Here is a 20110-nt window from a genome sequence, read left to right as displayed (position 1 = left end):
TTCCCGTGAGACCCACGTTCCCAAGTGTCCACAAACTACATACGTAATGTACCTAATAGATATTTGCCCATCCACTCATTACTCGCGCCAACTAAGGTGACGATTCCCGTAAGAGTTCGGGCAACCTGTGCGCATTCGCACAGACGAAGGTCAATGGCCGGGTAGCCTTTAACTATATATGAAGATAATAACTGTTCTCGAAAGAACAGTTACCATTGACGACCGTACAGCTTCTCTAGAATAAATGATAATTGATTGAAACCCTCAGCTGCCGACAGGTGGTGTTGATATACCTCGCAGTCGCGTTACTCATATGTGTCCTCGGTGGCTCAGATGGATAGAGCGTCTGCCATGTAAGTAGGAGATCCCGGGTTCGAGTCCCGGTCGGGGCACACATTTCCGGCTGCCCCATTGAGGTATATCAACAACACCTGTCGGCAGCTGAGGGTTTCAATTAATTATCATTTATTCTAGAGAAGCTACACCGTCATCAATGGTATCTGTCCATTGGAGAACAGTTACTATCTTCATATATGATCCTTTAATTGTATTGCTAAATGTACATGTATAATGTGCGCCTGTAAAGTTCGGTGAATGGTATCAGAAAATGTAGGAGACAAAAGTTACAAACAAAATACTTCTGCTGGCCTTCTCAGTAATCACCTTCTGCTACAAGACATTTCTTACGTCGGTTGTAAAGCTGTTGGGTACTATTAGCAAACGCTTCTCGTGGAAACACTCAAAGCACCATTATCAGGCATTGTTAGATATACGTATCTTTACAGGAAATGAGAAAAAAATGGTTCAAATGGCTCTGAGCACTATGGGACTTAACAGCTGAGGTCATCAGTCCCCTAGAACTTAGAACTACTTAAACCTAATTAACCTAAGGACATCACACACAGCCATGCCCGAGGCAGGGTTCGAACCTGCGACCGTAGCGGTCGCGCGGTTCCAGACTGAAGCGCCTAGAACCGCTCGGCCACTCCGGCCGGCAGGAAATAAGACCTGGCTTTACCAGTACAACCAGAAGACCAAGCGACAGTCAAAAGCATTTTGTTTCTCGTCCTCTCCACCTCCCTCCGACAGAAATTCGTGACGGATCAAGCACTTGCTGTCAAAAAAGGCGATCAACATCATCTTAATCTTGGGTTTTGTGAGCCAACTTCCTTTGTCAGGTGGATAAAATGATGTACACCATTCCATTGACTATCGTTTGGTCTCCAGATCGTACTGGAAGCACCATGACTCATTTCCTATGATGATGCTGATATCCAGGGACTCGTGACCACTGTGCATCGAGCGATTCTACAAAAAACGTTTCCTGACGGTTTTCGACCGCTTTACAAACGATGTCAGAAATGTGTTGTAACTTACGGTGATTACATTGAGGCCAGTAAAGGTATTTTGTTTGTAAGTCTTGATATCATTGACAGAAAATTTCACACCTTGTAGATATATTGCACATTAAAATAATTTTCCTGGACAGGGACAATAACATTCGTAACATAACCTCGCTGATACACCTAGCAACAAATGTTCTCATCTCTTCACACGCACTGCCAATTAGTACTTGATTTATAAATAGCAGGTAGGCACCTGATGATGGATGCATGCTGCCAAAACGTGTCTTGAGGGTAAATATCGGATAAGACAAATGACTGAGAAATTATATATAGAAACAGAATCTAATTTTGACACGGATGTTGCGATAGAGTTTTCTTGTCTTGAGTCAGTAGATCAGGCGACACATCTTAAATGAAGGCTCTGAGCGGATCGTCTCAACGTACGTTCGTAGAGTATAGACCGGGACAGTCCCCTATGTTCATACACAAGCAGGCTATAGCAGGAAGCTTCTAGTACGTTTTTCGAGTTGTTATTGGTACACGTGACTGATGCTATCCTTCCAAATTCTGGAAAGGAAGATTCTTTGGAGTTTATCGTCAGCAACAAGATCATTTGAGAAGGGGCCATGAGCTCATATAGGGCAGTGATGAGGAATTAGTGGGCATATCTTTTTCCTAGAAATCAAACCGCCATTGGGAGAATTTTAGGGAACTGTTGTTCATCTGTGACGGAGATCGCATGTAGGACGCCAGTGCGACCAGTTCTTGAGTACTGGTCGAGTATTTGGGATCCGTACCAGGCATCATTAAAGGAAGACATCGAAGCAGTCCAGAGACGGGCTGCTAGGTTTGTTACCGTTAGGTTCGGACAACATGCAACGGTTACGGAGATGCTTCGAGAACTCACACGAGAATTCCTGAAGGGGAGGCGGCGTTCTTTTAGAGAAACAATACTGAGAAAATTTAGAGAACCGGCATTTGAAGCTGACTGTGGAAATGGTTCAAATGGCTCTGAGCACTATGGGACTTAACTTCTGAGGTCATCAGCCCCCTAGAACTTAGACCTACTTAAACCTAACTAACCTAAGGACATCACACACATCCACGCCCGAAGCAGGATTCGAACCTGCGACCGTAGCGGTCGCGCGGTTCCAGACTGTAGCGCCTAGAACCGCTCGGCCACTCCGGCCGGCCGCTGACTGTGGAACAACTCTATTATCTCCAACGTACACTGTGCGTAATAACCATGAAGATAAAACATGAGAAATGAGGACTCATACGGAGGCGTATAGGCAGTTTATTTCACTCGCTCTATTTGCGAGTGGAACAGGAAAGGAAGTGACTATAAGTGGTACAGGGTATCCTTCGCCACCAACCGTACGGTAGCCTGTGGAGTATCTATGTACATTTAGATGTAGATTAGTACTGGGTGAGGATTTTAAAGACGTACCGCCGTCGAGTCGCTCAATTTATTTTTCTTTTTTTTATGGGCTGTGCATAAGACGGCTTTATGGCTCTCGCTAGACTGCACGCATCCGACGTGTGGGCCACACGGGTACGTCTCGTATACTTTATGGGCGATGCGCCTTCACTCTGCTGCGCGGCTATACGTGGATGGAAGCGCAAGCAGCTGATGTCACAGCCAAGCAGAGCCATCTGCGTGATGCACGAGCCGAGCCTCTTGCCATTGACATTCCGGCTCGCCTTACCATCTTTGGAAGGTGGACAGATTAATTCACTTCACACGACTTCCTTGAAGGCTTTGAAAGACAAATATACATAGTTTAAAACGGCATTCAAAGGGGATTCAAGAGATTTAACACGTCGTTAACACAAATACGAGTGATTGCTGTTCTTTATGGGGCGGGTAACATCATGAAACGGAAATATGAAGCGTGTTATACGTTCGTTAGTTTTAATTGTTATTTCGGTACTTCACGCTGTAAAATTCAGAATTGCCGTAAAATATCTTTTTTTCTTCAGTTTCTACTAATGAGCAAAAATCACTCAGGCACGATTTCGCGTTTATTTTCATATTAATTTTGTGGTTGAATACCGCTGACTTCATTTACGTTAAAGGAGACTGTTGTGCCACCTGCCTGCTTAAATACACGCTTTATTCCTGGTAGTTCATATATTTTCATCCTGAGACGGCAGTGGCGAACGTGCCCTGCATTAGTTACGACAAGTCAGGAAACACGCCTAGAAACCACATTAAGGATGACCCTTATACCGAACCAATACTGCTTAAGCCTGCGCTCGAACTAGATCCGGGTGTGGCTCACCTCCACATCCCATGAGCCAACGCTCTCTGCGCTATGCGTTACGCTGTTCCGCTCACTTATGAAAATCTGCTTATACAGACTGGCGTACATACATGACAACAAATACTTTCTACTAAGATAAAGAATTGCTTATTTTGGTTACAACTGCGTCCACATCCGCCATAAACTGTTCGAATGGTAACATTTTATCACTCCTCATTTTAATTTGTTTCCATTACTGAACAGTTTAGGCTGTGAAATCATTTTCAAATGCATGCGTGAGTGTTGTTGTTGTGGTCTTCAGTCCTGAGACTGGTTTGATGCAGCTCTCCATGCTACTCTATCCTGTGCAAGCTTCTTCATCTCCCAGTACCTACTGCAACCTACATCCTTCTGAATCTGCTTAGTGTATTCATCTCTTGGTCTCCCCCTACGATTTTTACCCTCCACGCTGCCCTCCAATACTAAATTGGTGATCCCTTGATGCCTCAGAACATGTCCTACTAACCGATCCCTTCTTCTGGTCAAGTTGTGCCACAAACTTCTCTTCTCCCCAATCCTATTCAATACTTCCTCATTAGTTATGTGATCTACCCATCTAATCTTCAGCATTCTTCTGTAGCACCACATTTCGAAAGCTTCTATTCTCTTCTTGTCCAAACTATTTACCGTCCATGTTTCACTTCCATACATGGCTACACTCCATACAAATACTTTCAGAAATGACTTCCTGACACTTAAATCTATACTCGATGTTAACAAATTTCTCTTCTTCAGAAACGCTTTCCTTGCCATTGCCAGTCTACATTTTATATCCTCTCTACTTCGACCATCATCAGTTATTTTGCTCCCCAAATAGCAAAACTCCTTTACTACTTTAAGTGTCTCATTTCCTAATCTAATACCCTCAGCATCACCCGACTTAATTCGACTACATTCCATTATCCGCGTTTTGCTTTTGTTGATGTTCATCTTATATCCTCCCTTCAAGACACCATCCATTCCGTTCAACTGCTCTTCCAAGTCCTTTGCTGTCTCTGACAGAATTACAATGTCATCGGCGAACCTCAAAGTTTTTATTTCTTCTCCATGGATTTTAATACCTACTCCAAATTTTTCTTTTGTTTCCTTTACTGCTTGCTCAATATACAGATTGAATAACATTGGGGAGAGGCTACAACCCTGTCTTACTCCCTTCCCAACTACTGCTTCCCTTTCATGTCCCTCGACTCTTATAACTGCCATCTGGTTTCTGTACAAATTGTAAATAGCCTTTCGCTCCCTGTATTTTACCCCTGCCACCTTTAGAATTTGAAAGAGGGTATTCCAGTCAACATTGTCAAAAGCTTTCTCTAAGTCTACAAATGCTAGAAACGTAGGTTTGCCTTTCCTTAATCTTTCTTCTAAGATAAGTCGTAAGGTCAGTATTGCCTGACGTGTTCCAGTATTTCTACGGAATCCAAACTGATCTTCCCCGAGGTCGGCTTCTACTACTTTTTCCATTCGTCTGTAATGAATTCGCGTTAGTATTTTGCATTTGTGGCTTATTAAACTGATTGTTCGGTAATTTTCACATCTGTCAACACCTGCTTTCTTTGGGATTGGAATTATTATATTCTTCTTGAAGTCTGAGGGTATTTCGCCTGTTTCATACATCTTGCTCACCAGATGGTAGAGTTTTGTCAGGACTGGCTCTCCCAAAGCCGTCAGTAGTTCCAATGGAATGTTGTCTACTCCAGGGGCCTTGTTTCGACTCAGGTCTTTCAGTGCTCTGTCAAACTCTTCACGCAGTATCGTATCTCCCATTTCATCTTCATCTACATCCTCTTCCATTTCCATAATATTGTCCTCAAGTACATCGCCCTTGTATAGGCCCTCTATATACTCCTTCCACCTTTCTGCTTTCCCTTCTTTGCTTAGAACGGGGATCCCATCTGAGCTCTTTATGTTCATACAAGTGGTTCTCTTATCTCCAAAGGTCTCTTTAATTTTCCTGTAGGCAGTATCTATCTTACCCCTAGTGAGATAAGCCTCTACATCCTTACATTTGTCCTCTAGCCATCCCTGCTTAGCCATTTTGCACTTCCTGTCGATCTCATTTTTGAGACGTTTGTATTCCTTTTTGCCTACTTCATTTACTGCATTTTTATATTTTCTCCTTTCATCAATTAAATTCAATATTTCTTCTGTTACCCAAGGATTTCTACTAGCCCTCATCTTTTTACCTACTTGATCCTCTGCTGCCTTCACTACTTCATCCCTCAAAGCTACCCATTCTTCTTCTACAGTATTTCTTTCCCCCATTCCTGTCAATTGTTCCCTTATGCTCTCCCTGAAACTCTGTACAACCTCTGGTTCTTTCAGTTTATCCAGGTCCCATCTCCTTAAATTCCCACCTTTTTGCAGTTTCTTCAGTTTTAATCTACAGGTCATAACCAATAGATTGTGGTCAGAGTCCACATCTGCCCCTGGAAATGTCTTACAGTTTAAAACCTGGTTCCTAAATCTCTGTCTTACCATTATATAATCTATCTGATACCTTTTAGTATCTCCAGGGTTCTTCCATGTATACAACCTTCTATCATGATTCTTAAACCAAGTGTTAGCTATGATTAAGTTGTGCTCTGTGCAAAATTCTATCAGGCGGCTTCCTCTTTCATTTCTTAGCCCCAATCCATATTCACCTACTACGTTTCCTTCTCTCCCTTTTCCTACACTCGAATTCCAGTCACCCATGACTATTAAATTTTCGTCTCCCTTCACTATCTGAATAATTTCTTTTATTTCATCATACATTTCTTCAATTTCTTCGTCATCTGCAGAGCTAGTTGGCATATAAACTTGTACTACTGTAGTAGGTGTGGGCTTCGTATCTATCTTGGCCACAATAATGCGTGCACTATGCTGTTTGTAGTAGCTTACCCGCATTCCTATTTTCCTATTCATTATTAAACCTACTCCTGCATTACCCCTATTTGACTTTGTGTTTATAACCCTGTAGTCACCTGACCAGAAGTCTTGTTCCTCCTGCCACCGAACTTCACTAATTCCCACTATATCTAACTTTAACCTATCCATTTCCCTTTTTAAATTTTCTAACCTACCTGCCCGATTAAGGGATCTGACATTCCACGCTCCGATCCGTAGAACGCCAGTTTTCTTTCTCCTGATAACGACATCCTCTTGAGTAGTCCCCGCCCGGAGATCCGAATGGGGGACTATTTTACCTCCGGAATATTTTACCCAAGATGACGCCATCATCATTTAATCATACAGTAAAGCTGCATGCCCTCGGGAAAAATTACGGCCGTAGTTTCCCCTTGCTTTCAGCCGTTCGCAGTACCAGCACAGCAAGGCCGTTTTGGTTATTGTTACAAGGCCAGATCAGTCAATCATCCAGACTGTTGCACTTGCAACTACTGAAAAGGCTGCTGCCCCTCTTCAGGAACGACACGTTTGTCTGGCCTCTCAACAGATACCCCTCCGTTGTGGTTGTACCTACGGTACGGCTATCTGTATCGCTGAGGCACGCAAACCTCCCCATCTACGGCAAGTCCATCAAAATGGCCATATTTCTTCAAAAGTCAAAGAACTTTTCAAATCACACTTGCAATGGTGTACCAGTAGGAGAAATTGCAACATTTTGCATAAAAATGAAAGAAATAAGCGATATCACATACATCCTTTTCGAATTTTCAGGATCATACAAATGTTAGGTTGGCGCATAAGTTCGTAGCGTGCGTAAGTTAAACAAACACAAGATATACACTTAAGAGAGACTTTGGTGGTCAATAATATATTCTCCTCCACTATTTACAATAGTCTGCCACCGCTCGGGCAGCTTTTCGATTCCTTGACTGTAGAAATCAAATTTTTGGAGCGCGTTTTTATCCGAGAAGTTTCTTGAAGGCTGTTCGATAGAGAGCGATAAGGGTGAAAATCTGAGGCCGCAAGATCCCAATTACTGTATTGTGTTTTTTGTCAGTTTAGCAAAATGCGGAGGGCGTTATCGAGAGATAGCAACACTTCACGCAGTCTCCCTAGACGTTGCTCTTGGATTGCTTCCGCAAGAGGTCACAGTTGCTGAGAATAAATGTCAGCAGTGACGGTTACACTTCGAGGAAGCGCTTTGTAGAACAGCACATTGTCGCTGTTCCATCAGGTGCATAACATTATCTTTTGTGGATGCGCCCAGGTCTTTGTACGGGGAGTTGCTGCTTTGTTCGGGCTCAACCATGCCTTTCTTCCCCTTATGTTAGCATAAAGACATCATTTCTTGTCACCAGTAACGATACAGGATAGAAATGGTCGGTGTTGTTCCCGAGCCAATTGATGACGAGCAAGCAGAGATGCATATATGGCCACCCCCTGATTTTGGCTTAGAGTATACACCCGATTTTTGAACCTTCCCCATTTGCGTGCAAATGCCGCACCATTGTGGAATGATCACTGTTCATCACAACTGGCAGTTCTTGAGTACACTGATGTGGACCATTGTGGATTAATGCGTTTAAACGATCTTCATCAAACCCCGTAGCTCTTCCCGAACGTGTGGAGTCACTAATGTCAAAATGATCCTCCTTAAAACAAGAAAACCATTTTCTTGACGTGCTCTGTCCTGTGACGTTATGCCCACACGCAGCCCAAATTTTTCTGGCTGCCTCCGCTGCTGTCACCACTCTATTGAACTCAAACAGAAGAATATGTCGGAAATGTTCCGATTTCTCCACTGGACACTGCATTTTCTAGCGCCATAGCTCCACTCATTTTCTCCAAATGGCGAAATGACAATGTGTAAACTCAAATAGCAATAGTGAACTACAAATAAAAATTGACAATCGGTAATTGGAAAACTGCTGGTGAATCCTGTGGATGCCTTGGGCAGATGGAGGGAATATTTTGAAGAGTTGCTCAATGTAGGTGAAAATACGATCATTAATGTTTCAGATTTCGAGGTAGAATGGGATAGAAATGATGATGGAAATAGGATCACATTTGAGGAAGTGGAAAAAATGGTCAATAGATTGCAGTGCAATAAAGCGGCTGGGGTGGATGAAATTAAGTCGGAATTCATCAAATACAGTGGAATGTCAGGTCTTAAATGGCTACACAGGATAATTGAAATGGCTTGGGAGTCGGGACAGGTTCCATCAGACTGGGCAAAAGCAGTAATCACACCAATCTTTAAACATGGAAACAGAAAAGATTGTAACAACTACAGAGGTATCTCTTTAATCAGCGTTGTGGGTAAAATCTTCTCAGGTATTGTTGAAAGGAAAGTGCGAGTATTAGTTGAGGACCAATTGGATGAAAATCAGTGTGGGTTTAGGCCTCTTAGAGGTTGTCAGGACCAGATCTTTAGCTTACGGCAAATAATGGAGAATTGCTATGAGTGGAACAGGGAATTGTATCTATGCTTTATAGATCTAGAAAAGGCATATGACCGGGTTCCTAGGAGGAAGTTATTGTCTGTTCTACAAGATTATGGAATAGGAGGCAAACTTTTGCAAGCAATTAAAGGTCTTTACATGGATAGTCAGGCAGCAGTTAGAGTTGACGGTAAATTGAGTTCATGGTTCAGAGTAGTTTCAGGGGTAAGACAAGGCTGCAACCTGTCTCCACTGTTGTTCATATTATTTATGGATCATATGTTGAAAACAATAGACTGGTTGGGTGAGATTAAGATATGTGAACACAAAATAAGCAGTCTTGCATATGCGAATGACTTAGTTGTGATGGCAGATTCGATTGAAAGTTTGCAAAGTAATATTTCAGAGCTAGATCAGAAATGTAAGGACTATGGTATGAAGATTAGCATCTCCAAAACGAAAGTAATGTCAGTGGGAAAGAAATATAAACGGATTGAGTGCCAAATAGGAGGAACAAAGTTAGAACAGGTGGACGGTTTCAAGTACTTAGGATGCATATTCTCACAGGATGGCAACATAGTGAAAGAACTGGAAGCGAGGTGTAGCAAAGCTAATGCAGTGAGCGCTCAGCTACGATCTACTCTCTTCTGCAAGAAGGAAGTCAGTACCAAGACTAAGTTATCTGTGCACCGTTCGATCTATCGACCAACTTTGTTGTATGGGAGCGAAAGCTGGGTGGATTCAGGTTACCTTATCAACAAGGTTGAGGTTACGGATATGAAAGTAGCTAGGATGATTGCAGGTACTAGTAGATGAGAACAATGGCAGGAGGGTGTCCACAATGAGGAAATCAAAGAAAAACTGGGAATGAACTCTATAGACGTAGCAGTCAGGGCGAACAGGCTTAGATGGTGGGGTCATGTTACACGCATGGGAGAAGCAAGGTTACCCAAGAGACTCATGGATTCAGCAGTAGAGGGTAGGAGGAGTCGGGGCAGACCGAGGAGAAGGTACCTGGATTCGGTTAAGAATGATTTTGAAGTAATAGGTTTAACATCAGAAGAGGCACCAATGTTAGCACTGAATAGGGGATCGTCGAGGAACTGTATAAGGGGGGCTATGCTCCAGACTGAACGCTGAAAGGCATAATCAGTCTTAAATGATGATGATGATGATGATGATGATGATCGGTAATTAAACCCATAGCAACCGGAGTATCAACATGCAAAACAAAAACGCTACGAACTTAAGCACCAACCAAATACACGTCATACGGATCTCTATTTTCTTACTTATCTGAATGGTAGTCTACTAGCATGAAGTATTCTGATCGTCCATTAAGATAGCATTCGCAAGTATTATAATCAAGAATATGTGTATAAAAGAATGCACCCAGGTAAGCATTGCGTTCTAAGTCATTTGTGACGGAGAGTGTACTGGTACAACGTAATGATTTAGCAGCATGACCTATTTCTCCTGTCGAAACTACTCAGAACCAACTGACATTATCCTCTCTCTGCCACCGGTATTCACCAGGATGTTAACTTCGAATTACATAAAATCTATTGAATATTTAATTGCATTTATCTTCTAGCTCTTCATTGTCTTATCTCAACCTTCCACATATTCTCCATTCATATCGCATTCCAACCACCTCCCTTTGTTGTCTGATGTAACAAAAACAGAAGACAGCGATCAGATGCAGATGGTCACCGTATGCCGAGCGAAGACTATCTCATACATTCTGCTGGACATCAGAAAGGAGGAACTGGGGCTTAGCACGCTGCTCTCCTGCCTATTACATCTAAATCTACATTTACGCTCCACAAGGCAGTGAACAGAGCTTGGCGGACGATACATCGTACCAGTATTATCTACTTTCTTTCCTACTCCGTTCGCGTATTGAGCTAGGGTAAAATGACTCTCTTTATGTCTCTGCATGCGACCTAATTTATCTTCTCACAATGGTCGCAGAGTCTTCTTCGATTACAGACTCCCTAAATGTACCTGACAGGACCTTTTTTCCCAAGGATTCTTGTTTATGTTTCCCGAGAATTCCTGTTATACTTTTTGATGTCCTATACCTACCTCATACAATCCTAGCAGTTCACTTTTGGATTCACATGATGCCCGTTGTCATGCCTACTTGGTATGGGGAAAAGAAGGATTGAAGCCATTATCTGGGAGTGAGAGGAGTGTGGTGCGTTATGTTTTATAGAACATGTAGATCTCGTGGGTGATACCATAATCTGGGAGGGAGGGGGGGTGGGGTGGGGGGTGGGAAGAGGCGATTTATGTTACGTTTGGAAAGGAGGGAAGGTAGAGAGAAAGTGGGACGTATTGATAGAGATGCGCCTTGTTGTGGATGAGACGTAAAATAGGCTCAAATGGTTCAAATGGCTCTGAGCTCTATGCGACTTAACTTCTGAGGTCATCAGTCGCCTAGAACGTAGAACTAATTAAACCTAACTAACCTAAGAACATCACACACATCCATGCCCGAGGCAGGATTCGAACCTGCGACCGTAGCGGTCGCTCGGCTCGAGACTGAGGGGCCTAGAACCGCACGGCCACTCCGGCCCGTAAAATAGGGTGCTGGCACTCGAATTCACGGGAAATGTAAGACTGATGAAGATGTTCAAGGAGTTGTAACAGCCCTGGGAATTTTATGACTAGGTACAGGATTCGTGACGCAGAACGTATTCGCATATTGCAAGCGAGGTAAAGGGCATGCCATTCCAGGATTTGGACCGAACGGAAATACTTGGGAAGAGTGGAGGTCCTTGCAATGCTGGTGGACGTGAGAATGAGTCGAAGGATTCAAAGGACTGACACAATACTCCTGAATTGTTGGCACTTGATTTTATATGCGGTTTGCTTTACAGATTTATTGTATGAAGGGCGTTCAGTAAGTAATGCCCGGCACTTTTTTTTTTTTTTTTTTTTTTTGTTGAAAGCTGGTCGGCTTTATTCAGGATTCAATACACTATATCATTTCCCACTCTTTTGGCAACAAAACACTATTTTTGAACATAATCTCCGTTCAATGCATTGGCCTTACGCCGCCTTAGTGAGAGGCCCTGTATGCCCGTATGATGTCACTCTGCTCGTCGTCGCCGGAGCCAACGTCTTGTTGCATCAATAACCTCCCTTGTAACACGCTAGAAATTCTGAACACATGGTCCTTCGTTGCTGTTTATGTTCTTCTGTAAGGCAGCGAGGAACCCTGCTGGCTTATACCTTTGAGTACTCCAACCTGTTGCCCAGAAAAATGCAACAGCTTAATTTCTCTGATAGTGCAATGAGATGGTTTGAAAGTTACATAAAAGACAGACAGCAATGTGTTGTCTGCGTAAATGAAAAATCTTCCTGGAAACATGTTTCCTCAGGAGTGCCACAAGGATCAGTCTTAGGACCACTTTTGTTTTCTTTATATGTCAACGATATTTCGTCGGTTCTGTCCTCCTGTAAATATCATTTCTATGCCAACGACCTCCAACTTTACCTAAGCGTCAGACCTGAAGACGTAAACACTGCAATCGCTCAGATGAATGATGATCTGTCTTCAGTAGTAACATGGGCGAAAAACCTGGGGCTTAAACTAAATGCAAAAAAGACGCAAGTAATCTTAATAGCCCATCAGAAATTAATAAGTTCAGATTTCCGCGAACGGCTACCTCCTATTCTGCTCGACGCTACTCCAATACCATATCAGAAAACAGTGAAGAACTTGGGTGTAACTTTGGATGAGCATCTCAACTGGGCGGAGAATACAGTCGCAGTGTGCCGAAAGACGTCTGCTTGTCTCTATGCTCTCAAAAAGTTTCGGAACATATTTCCACAGGACTTGAAACGCCAGCTCGTGCAAGCACTCGTTCTACCGAACCTCCACTATTGTGATGTGATTCAGCAAGGCACGAGTAGTGAAAACAAAAGACGGCTAGAGCTAACCATGAATGCCTGTGTGCGTTACACCTGCAACATTCGCCGATATGATCATGTTAGTGCTTCATACTCCGAGCTAGGGTGGCTGCGGCCGGACAAATTGCGTGACTACCACACTCTATGTCTACTTCACAGACTCCTCGTCGCGCAAGCACCCCAGTACCTTGCTTCAGAGATTAAAAACCTGTCATGCCATCATAATCGAAACACGAGGTCACTCTTATTTGGTATCCTAACTGTGCCCACTCACAAAACAAAAACTTTTGCAAACTCCTTCTCAGTTGCCGCTGTCCGCCTCTGGAACAAACTGCCCCTTACCTTGCGCAAAATTCAATCTCCTGCTGCTTTTAAGAAGAAGTTGAAGCATTTCCTACTATCATCTTCATAAAGTTCTCCACAAAATTAATGTACCAGGCTAATCCTCTAATCCGTCAAATAGCAAAGATAGCGTCTCCTATCTTGCTCCTCAGATGCCTTCCTCTTCATCTATCTCTATTAGCCACGCAATCTTCTTTTCCTTTATATTTCCTTAATTATGTTTCATCATGTCTCTCTATTCTTCTCCTCCCTTCACCATGAGTCTCCCTCACACTCCCTGCTGCCAGCACTTCTATCTAAAATTTGTCTCTTCAATAGTGTCTAATTATAACAGTACCTATGATCTACGAATATAAACTTATATGTATGTATTTCTAATTGTTTATTTCACTTTTTGTACTAGATGTAGTTTAACATGCCTACTAAAACGTATGAATGTAAAATAAGTAGAATGCCTGGTTAGATGTAAGAGAGGGCCTGATGGCCCTAATCTTGCCAGGTTAAATAAATCAATAAATAAATAAATAAATAAATAAACCTGTGGACGATTGTGTCGGCACTATCAACAGAGATGTCCAGTTGTGCACCGAGGTGTTTGATTGTGATCCGTCCATGAGAGTGTCCGCACTCTCCAACATTGCTGGAGTCATAGCTGTGTGCCGCCGGCCGACACGCGGGAGATCGGACAGGTTAGCAGGATCTTGTTGCGATGATGGAAGACACATTCACTTCTAAGTCTCCGCAGACATTTTTCAACCGCCTATGGATATCTGAGGTGCTCTGGTTTCCCGCCAAAAAAAACTTAATGACAGCTCTGCTTGGAACGCACCTCTGTTGCAGACGCCATTTTGAAGGCTATCTATAGCGCCGCCACCAAGCGGAACTTCATGCTACTATAGAAGCTGAAGCGGAAATATTCCACGATGTCTCACAACAAATTCCGCATTTTTTCAACCGAGACTTTTCGAGAAAAAAAGTATGTTGCATTACTTATCGAACGCCCCCATATTTATCTAACATCCTTTCACACCATAAGCCTTCCATTCGCCTTTCCTGTCACTGAATTTACGTCATCGTCCCATTTCATATCACCTCTTACTGTCACCTCCAAATACTTGCACGACGTGACGTGCTCAAGATCAGTATTTGTCTGAGTATTAGCTCAAATTTCTTTAATGTTTAAATTTAGTGGATCAGTCTCGGCGACGAAAAACTTCAGTGGTTTTTCCCATAAATGTTGTCTGCTTTTTTTTTGTTGGTTCCGTGGATACGTAACACTGTTTATACCACGAGATGTACTTGCGGAGATGTAGCAGTAGCGGTTGTTGGGGTGAATAGAAGATCTGTGTATGGCGAGGACGTTTCCGTCGTCAGCATATTCTGGTAGATTGTGGGGGGGAGGGAGTGTATAGAAAATTAGCTAGTGGCAACAGTACAGCTCTTTGGGGCATATCGACAGTTGTTTGGAATATTCAGGGATGGGTGTTTTTTTATTGTTACACAGAAATATACAGTTAGGTCAGTCAAAGTACATACCAGCGGAATTTGTACAGGAGACCGGATTGGTGTATACTTTCTTAGTTTTCTTCAGTATTTAGTGAGCAACAAGACGCCTTGTATTGTTTGGTTAGGAAGTGAAGTAGGCGAAGAACTTGATCATCTGCACAGAAGTTGAAGCGAAAGCCATACTGGGTGACCGATACAGGGAGGTTGTTCAACGTGTTAGTGGTTGCCTTTGGAAATAGCTGCAGTCAGGAGCCGCAATATATTGAGTATTCTGTTACGGAACTTTAAAGCACTGTTATTAGCTCATCTTCTGAAATGACTCTGTATGTTTATCAATTAACGTACGGTTCTTATAAGGAATACGATGGCATACATGAAAAATACTCACAGTTGCGAATATGGACAAGCATCAGCTGCGTAAGGGAATGACGACTACGAAAATTTTTGCGGAACCGGGACTCCAGCCCGGATTCCCCGCTTTACGTGAGCGGTAACCTTAAGTGCTTTGGCTATCCACGCACCACTCGCGGGCAGGCCCTAACTTTCATATATCGTCGTTCCTGCGTCACAACCTTTACTCGTACAGACGTTATGTAATTCCGAAGGAACAGGCACTGCAGCGATTTTTCTTAACAACACAGGCACTGTAATATCGTATCTATCCACCGATACCAAGCAGCAACTTTCAATTAAAATGACCTTCCCTGTAAGGGAATTACACAATGTGTGTACGAGTACTGGTCGTGATGCAGGAACGACGACATATGGGAGTTTTGGTCTGGCCGTGAGTCGTGTGAGGATAGACAAAGCATTTAAGGCGACCATTCGCGTAAAGCGGGAAATCCCTATTAGAGTCCCGGTTCGGAATAAATTCTCATTGTTTTCATTCACTTATACAAAAATGGTTCAGATGGCTCTGAGCACTATGGGACTTAACTTCTGAGGCCATCAGTCCCCTAGAACTTAGAACTAATTAAACCTAACTAACCTAAGAACATCACACACATCCATGCCCGAGGCAGGATTCGAACCTGCGACCGTAGCGGTCTCGCGGTTCCAGACTGTAGCGCCTAGTACCGCTCGGCCACTCCGGCCGGCATTCTCTTATACAGCTGATGGTTGTTCGTATTCGCAACTCCGAATATACTGATCAGCCAGAACATTATGACCACCTACCTAACAGCTGGATTTTCAAATTTGGCACGGATAACAGCGGCGACACGTCATGGCACGGAAGCAATGAGGCCTTGGTGGGTCATTGGAGGGAGTTGGCACCACAACTGCACACAAAAGTCACCTAATTCCCGTAGATTTCGGGAGGAGGGCGATGAGCTCTAACGCCACGGTCAATCACATCAATCAGGTTCAGATCTGACGAATTGGGGGACCAGCAGAACGATTGGAACTCGCCACTGTGTTCCTCGAACCACTGCATCACACTCCTGGCCTTCTGACAAGACACATCTTGTTGGAAACAGGATCGTCATGAAGGGGTGTACGTGGTCTGCAACCAGTGTACGATACTCCTTGGCCGTCATGGTGTCTTGGACGAGCTCCACAGGACTCACGGATGCCCACCCGAATGTTTCCCAGAGCATAATGGAGCCGCCGCCAGGATGTCTCTGTCCCGCAGTACAGATGTCAAGGAGCTGTTCCCGGGGAAGACGATGGATTAGTGCCCCGGCATCGGCATGATTAAGAAGGTATTGGGAATAATCAGACCATTCAATGCTCTACCACTATGTCAACGTCTGGTGCCGATGATCACTTGCCTATTTCAGTCGTGGGGTTAACATTGGCACATACATGGGTCGTCAGCTGAGGAGGCTCATCGTTAGGAGAGTTCGGTGCACTGCGTCTTCAGACACAGTTGTACTCTGCCAAGAATTAAAGTCAGATATTAGTTCTGCACAGCTGGCCCCCTAACCTGTTTTACCAGTCTACCCAGGCTTCGACGCTCGATATCTGTAATGAGGGTTGGCCGCACAACCCCACGACGTCTGGACGGGTTTCACACTCATTGCTTCTCGTGTTGGAGACACCACAGCACTCCTCGGACACTCGACAAGTCGTGCAGCTTCCGAAATGCTCGTGTCGATGCTCGGGTCCATCACAATTCGCCCTCTGTCAAACTCAGATAGATCACGCGCCTATCCCATTGTACACGCGGACAGCACCCTCACTGATACTACATGCACCTGCGTGTGTCTGACCAGCAGTCATGCCTCGCTAGGTTTATATCGATAGTAGGTCTGTGGTCACAATGTTCTGGCTGATCAGGGTACATCTCATGTATTTCATAACGGCCGTAGTCGCCTCAGCGCCTGTTGCATCGGACGAGCATGCATGTCCGAAGGAAAATTGCTTTGTTCTTCTTCAATATCGCATTCGTTTTCATTTGTGTATTCTGTGGAACATCAAGCAACGTATAGGTTTGATTTCATCGGTATTCGTCCACGCAAATAGCATCTATGAATATTTGCCGTTGAGATGTAGAAAACTAAGACATTTACTTGTAACATCAACAGATGGCATTGCATCTATTTTCAGATGTTGTGAACTGGCACATCTCGTCAGGTCACAAACTTCAGCTCTTTAGAATGGCTTCATCACGCATAAAACCAAATAACGCTGAATGTTTAATTAAAAGCTCAAACAATGTGTCAAGCGAAACTATTTACGAAATACGTCCATTTAATCATCTTGTTTCCGTTTGAACTGAGAAGCGCTGTAGAAATGTGGATGCGAATACGTGACCGGCATGCGCAAGAGCGCTCCTGTTAATTATCAATTTGTTGAGAGGATGCGAATTCCGAAGAAACGGAGGTAAGTTAGCCGGTTGAATAATTAATGGCAGACAGTCGCCTCGTTCGAAGAACTCATTTTTATTACATACGGTAACAGAGCATAAATAACAAATCATGGCAGTGTTAGTCTTTGAGAGATTATGTACGAAAGATTACGTTGAAACCACTGATTAAGATACACTGGCTTCAAACGAAATGTGTAATTTATAGAAAAATTGTATAGCATGGCTCTGTTAATAGAGATGAAGAGCAGAATGACGCTTTCACTAATTATTCAATAGGCTTTTAAATCTATTCAGTACTCCTAAATTTCAATTAAAGAAAAACCTTCAAAATCACGATTTGCAGTGTCTGTTTTGTGCAGCAAAAGCACAACCCCTACACGTCTCAGGCTCCAACCTCTAAGGACAGCCATGTATGATGTCGTCCGTCTCAGAGATGTGCTCCCTCCATGAGCCAGGCGTCACTGACACATATTTTTTTTTCCTTCTATATCTTATTTTTTTAAATTTTAAGTAATAATTTTAAGTAAAAAATAATTAATTCGATACTAAGTTAAAAAAAAAACCTGACACTCATCTGATCTTTCCTTAATATTACTCAGGAAAGCACAAGGCGTTTGGAATTGATGAAGTATGTGCTCGATGTGTCTGTGACGTTCGACTTTTGTTATCATATTTCACCATGTTATGCACAGCTAGTTCGACTATGTGCAGGCAAGTGCAGAGATTTCCATATACTCTGTCTCCTCTACCGTGTTATCAGAATATACAGTCTCTCATATCTCTCTTCGGTCTTAAAACTCTCGTCTGAAAAACGTGCAGAAACACTGGTTCCCTTCAGTGCAAAGTCCCTTCTGTACCACCACATCACTCAACCATTTTCAGTAGCAGTAACGGGGATTTAGAATCTTCTCCCTTACTAATCAAACAATTGAATAATATCTCCAGCTTCAAAAGACAATGACGTATCTACTTAAACGACAATAACATCTGCCCTTGTTTCTGTACGCACCCCTTACTACAAATCAAATAAGTACCCTTCTTTCGAACAAGTCCATCATTATTTCCCGATGGCCTAAGTTGATGCAGACTACCTCTATTTCTTTTCCTTAGACCTCTCTATATCAGAAAATATCACCTTTGCACATCAACAAATACATTTTATATCTGATACTATCACGAACGCTATTATTGTTATTACTATTATTATTATTCGCCGGCCGTTGTGGCCGAGCGGTTCTAGGCGCTTCAGTCCGGAACCGCGCTGCTGCTACGGTCGCAGGTTCGAATCCTGCCTCGGGCATGGATGTGTGTGATGTCCTTAGGTTAGTTAGGTTTAAGAAGTTTCTAAGTCTAGCGAACTGATGACCTCAGATGTTAAGTCCCATAGTGCTTAGAGTCATTTGAACCATATTATTATTCTTTTCTGCAACAGCCGTAGTACTAGTACCACTGCTGGTAACGATATTAGTTCTCAGTTAGTATTGTTACTAATACTGTCATTAGATACATCAAATCAGATTTTAAAACATTTTAATTCAGTTAATATCATTTTATTGCTGTATGGGATTGTAGGCTTTCTAGGCGAATGTCAGCAATGTAATATTCTCGAGAAATCAGCCGACTAACAGCGACGTCTTGTAGAAACATTGGAATGAATTTCCTACTCGTCGGCCTCTGCTGAAAACTTCACTTGAAGATGGTGGGTAGGAAACTCGTTGAAACGTTGCTACAAAACGGTGCTGCCACTGGGCTGATATCCCGGCAAGATTTCGTCAACCATTTTAGTACTGTTCATGATACTACAGTTATTGTTATTTCTTAAGTACGTTTGTTTGGTGCAAACTCTGGTCTCATGTAAGAGAGGGCGTGACGGTCTTTATCTGATTAGGTTGAGTCAGCTTATCTTCTATCTCCTATCTCCATCTATTCTGTCTATCTTCTTGTATCTACTATCTATGCTTATATGAATTACTAAGGTTTCTGTCTGTATGTTCAGGCTAATTTCAGGAACTGCTGCAGGGATTCCGGTACAGTTTTTCACTAACAGATAGACTAATTCACGAGGAAAGTTTGTGAATATAATTTATAAATATTTCATGTTAATTGACTGAACTGTGATGAATTAAAGTCCCCCACTGCTGTGAAAACGATGTTACAGCATCCAGTGGTGAATGGCAGAACTTCTTGGAATCATCCATCCTCCAAAATGTAGAACGAGGCTGGTGCAAGCTGCCACTACCTAGACGTCGGCGTGAGCTACCAGAAACTTACTGAACGACCTGCTAGACAGGACATATCAGGTGTTAAGCTGATAAGAACAGATTTTTTTGGTATACAATTGATGTTTAAGGAGTGTGAAGGTCACATAGAAAATTTTGTTTTTGCTGGACTGGCGCTGGAGACGGGCGGCCGTAGCTTGCGTCGCACTGGCATTGCTATGGGGTGGACTGGGCAGCGTAGTAGCTTGCAGTTCCATCACTGCCATGAGATGTCACTGCAAGTGCCAGTTAAATATCAAACTGTTAATATTTGTGCCTCTTGAGAACTTTC

General features: G+C 43.1%; 1 protein-coding gene and 1 non-coding gene across 2 annotated transcripts in view; one reads left to right on the top strand and one right to left on the bottom strand.

Annotated features, from left to right (window-relative positions):
• LOC126188542 (uncharacterized) overlaps positions 1-20110 on the bottom strand; it is a 720097-nt gene that overhangs the window by 15619 nt on the left and 684368 nt on the right. The gene's annotated exons all lie outside the window — the stretch shown is intronic.
• On the top strand, positions 319-392 carry Trnat-ugu (transfer RNA threonine (anticodon UGU)). Its single transcript has one exon. It is a non-coding gene; the product is annotated as a tRNA-Thr (tRNA).

The sequence above is a fragment of the Schistocerca cancellata genome, chromosome 5 (genome assembly GCF_023864275.1).
Source record: "Schistocerca cancellata isolate TAMUIC-IGC-003103 chromosome 5, iqSchCanc2.1, whole genome shotgun sequence".
Taxonomy (NCBI): Eukaryota; Metazoa; Arthropoda; class Insecta; order Orthoptera; family Acrididae; genus Schistocerca; species Schistocerca cancellata.
The sequence above is the reverse complement of the archived record's forward strand: the minus strand, read 5'-3'. Positions and strand labels throughout refer to the sequence as shown.